Below are 4,054 nucleotides of genomic sequence, written 5' to 3' on the forward strand. Positions count from 1 at the left end.
TTCACATTCACTCTTGGGACCAAAAATAATTTTGGTGTTCTTAAAAATTTGTCATCTTTCAGCTACTTACTACCTGAGCGATCTGGTAGTACCTTAATCTCTCTAAATCTCAGTTTTTCATCAGTCTAATGGGGATGATTATACCTCTCTCTGCCTACTTTATAAAGGGTGATTGGGTGGATCAAACAACATAATATATAAATAGTAGTGCTTCATAAACAGTAAAACTTACTGAAATTAAAGATAATATTAGCGTTAATAATGTTAACAAAAAAATATAAAGTACAGTATAAGTAATAACAAGTTTCCCAGGATATAGGAACATTTTCTTTGTGAATTAAGTTGATCCTTAAATGAAAGAATTAAGTGAACTTTCTCCTTTATATATGTCAGGTGCATGTGTGTGTGTGTGTGTGTGTGTGTGTGTGTGTGTGTGTGTGTGTGTGAGTGAGTGTCCCATATACCTCGTATATCAGTATCTCGTGGGACTGCTTGGTAAAAAAGCAGATTCATCCTGGGTTTACTGAATTTCTGGTTGTAGGGCCCCAAGGTCTATGGTTTTAAAAGGCTTTCCAGATGATTTTTATGCACCATTTTTGAGATGAAATGCTTTAAACACTGGGACTCTAGGAATCAGCTTCTCTTTGTCTGGAGGATAGTTAGTTATCAAATATTATTGAAATTTGACCCAGGAGGAGGAATTAGTTAACCTATCAACCTCTCAATACCTCTCTGAAGCTGAAAGAGTTCTCCAATAGGAGAACTAGGTCATTGCTGTGTGTGGTAAACACGTGATTAAGTATCTTCTCTGAATTACCAATTGTGGATCATGGCACCTGACTGGTTGCTCACAAAGAAAAACGAGGGTAGGAACGTTTCTTGCCTTCATTCTTCAAAGAGCAATCTGAAACTAACCAGTTGGACTTTTCCATCCATTTCTCCATGTCTCACTAGAGCTTATGGTGATGTGAGTAAATTTCAGGTCCGGAGGATGATTGTTCCTTAGGCAAGGTCTAATTAAAGGAGAGGAGAAGTATTAAAAATGTTTCCCACCGCTCTCTTTGTTGGATGTCAGGAAGCTTTCGTTCATTTTGAATAAATATTTATTTCATTCATTCAACTAATATTTATTCTCAATTGTCATGTGCTGTGGACCCTACTAGTCAATGAGGAGAAATTAGTGAACAAGACAGACACAGCCCTTCAGGATAAGGCAGCTATGGATCCTACTTGTCAGACTGGCTTTCTTATTCCAGCCTAAACTTGGATGTTCCTGTGATGGCTAATTTTATGTGTCAGTGTATCTGGGCCACGGGCTACTGAGATACTTGGTCAAACATTCTTTGGGGGGCTTCCCTGGTGGCACAGTGGTTAAGAATCTGCCACCAATGCAGGGGACACGGGTTCGAGCCCTGGTCCGGGAAGATCCCACATGCCCGGGGGCAACTCAGTCCATGCACCACAACTACCGAAGCCTGTGCACCTAGAGCCCGTGTTCCGCAGCAAGAGAAGCCACCACAGTGAGAAGCCCGCACCCCACAATGAGGAGTAGCCCCTGCTTGCCGCAACTAGAGAAAGCCTGTGCAGCAATGGAGACCCAAGACAGCCAAAAATAAATAAATAAAATCAATAAATTTATGTATTAAAAAAACATTCTTTGGGGTGTTTCTATGATGGTGTTTTGGATGACATTAACACTTAAATCAGATTGACCTCCATAATGTTGGTGGGACTCATCCAATCAGTTGAAGGCCTGAATAATACAAAGAAAATAAAACCCTCCCCCAAGCAAGAAATAATTTTCCTGAAGACTGCCTTCAGACTTCGTCTGCAATATCAGTTCTTCCAGGTTCAAAAGCAGACTAGCTTCAGACTCAAACTAGAACATTGGCTCTCTTGGGTCTCCAACCTGCCAGCAGACACTACAGGTTTTGCACTCGCTAGCTTCCATAATCACATGAGCCAATTCCTTAAAATAAATAGATAGATAGGTATATAGTTAGATAAATAAATATCTTGTGGGTTTTTTTTTTTTCGCAAACCCTATTACAGTTTCCTAACCCAGTCACTGAATCCACTATTTATCCAGAGGTTTTCCTCTACATTCCCCATAGAAGTTACATGCTTAACTGGAAGGATAGATGCCCCCCTCCCCCAAAAAAGTTTCCATTTTCCCTTGGGAACCCTTAATATGAGCACACAGAGAGCATCAAAGAGTTAAGCATAGGGAAGAAAGAGTGAGCTTGTTTCTGAAAGGTGAAGGGTGATAGCACCTTCCATCCAGGGTTGTTACAAGGATTCAGTGAGCATCTATGTAAAGCCCTCAGCGCAGTGCTTACAGGGGCCAAACTACCTCTAATTGCTTGTCACGTTGTTCTTCTGCGTGAACAATAAAATAATGGAAAGTTTCTGAGAGGAGGTGGAATCCCAGCTCTACCTTTGATGTTTGTTGTCTTTAAAGATCTGACATGCGGTTTGATTTCTGTCTTCAAACATTTAGAGTTAGGGGAAAGGAATTCCATGTAGAAAGTAGCAAGGGATGGATCTCTTTAGGCCTCTGGCAAGTGGGAGGATTTGAGTGGCAAGATTTGCTTGTGGTCGATATGAAATACAGATCTCTGAGCTGTGAGGTGTCGTATAATTTATTGCTGATTTTAGCGCACAAAAATCATCGTCACTTCTTTTAACTCAAACCACTATTTGCCGTATGAGTTTGGCCTGTGGTTTTCAAACTTGAGTGTTTATCAGAATCACCTGGAGAGTGTGTTAAATAAAACACAGGCTGTTGGACTGTATTCCCAGAGCTTCTGACTCAGCAGTTCTGGGGAGGGACCAAAGCATTTGCATTTCTAACAAATTCGAACAAGGAGGTGCCTGATGCTGTTGGTCCAGGGACCACATTTTGAGAACCACGGCAATGATTAAAGAAACAACAGTCAAGTGGGAGAATTGCTGGAGAGGAAAAGAAATGGTTCATTAGCACGCTCACATCCTGTCTCCTCTGAATTCCTATGGCAATTATCATCTGCACAATACATCTGGTAATTAATCATGTCTTGCATTTTGACAACTCTTTTCTTTGCCTGAATGCTATTTACATATTTCTGTTGATTTTATGCTTAAGAACCAGGCAGGAAGAGAGGCCAGCAATGGAACAACCAGTGGGAGAAAGAGGAGGGAAGCAGGAAAAGGATAATTAAAGAGAGGATCCGCCTGTAGGAAAGTGGAGTTAGAGCTGGACTCAGGCTACATCTTAAGATGCAGGAGGGATAAAGCGAAGAGAACGAGAATTCACATGGCATCCAGATGGTACAGTGTGGGAAAGGCAGGCACCAGAAAAGCTATAGGGTAGCCTCATAGATAAGTGACCCAGCTGCCAAGTAAGATAATGGGGAGAAGGGGTTCATGGAGGATATGATTACCCTAAAAAAGGAACCCAAATATTATTGGGCATTTTCTTTTATCCTCTGCAGAAGTAAAGAAACTGGTATCAAGGAAGGTGCTGATATGCTGTTTGTTGAGATGAAGAGGGTGGTTTACTACTAAGGAGGCCAAGGTCACAGACCCAAGCAATTTGGTTTTGGATTGCTGTACCCCTCCCTTTTGTGGGCCATTTGCAAAGGGCAGCCTTTCTCAACTGCATCTGACAGGTGAGTTCATTTGGAGCGCTAAAGGTCTCAGGGAATTCTTGGGAAGCACCGGCAGCCAGAGATGTCCTAGATAATGGGGGCAAGGCCCTCAGAGGAGCCATCACGTTTGGACCAGGACTACTCTTTTACATCTGCACAACAACATGAAGGAGATTCTGGTGAAAAGCTATAGTTTCCTCCTCTACTTCTCTCCACCCACAATCCTACTTTCCAGAAGAAAGCTCTTTTAATTGTTTCTGTTTTTGGTTCTTTGGATACATCCAAACGTCTAAATAATGTGTTTATACTCCTTTTTCTTTTTCTTTTTTGTGTGTGTATGTGTGTGTGTGTGTGTGGTATGCAGGCCTCCCTCCGCTGTGGCCTCTCCCGTTGCGGAGCACAGGCTCTGGACGCGCAGGCCCAGC

General features: G+C 42.1%; 1 long non-coding RNA gene across 1 annotated transcript in view; it reads left to right on the forward strand.

Annotated features, from left to right (window-relative positions):
* Positions 1-3,574: 3,574 nt before the first annotated feature.
* Positions 3,575-4,054, forward strand: part of LOC114485993 (uncharacterized) — a 6,765-nt gene continuing 6,285 nt past the window's right edge. The window contains exon 1 of the long non-coding RNA XR_003679236.2: positions 3,575-3,650. This is a non-coding gene — a long non-coding RNA (uncharacterized lncRNA). The remainder of the gene's footprint in view (positions 3,651-4,054) is intronic.

The sequence above is a fragment of the Physeter macrocephalus genome, chromosome 4 (assembly GCF_002837175.3).
Source record: "Physeter macrocephalus isolate SW-GA chromosome 4, ASM283717v5, whole genome shotgun sequence".
In the NCBI taxonomy this organism is placed as follows: domain Eukaryota; kingdom Metazoa; phylum Chordata; class Mammalia; order Artiodactyla; family Physeteridae; genus Physeter; species Physeter macrocephalus.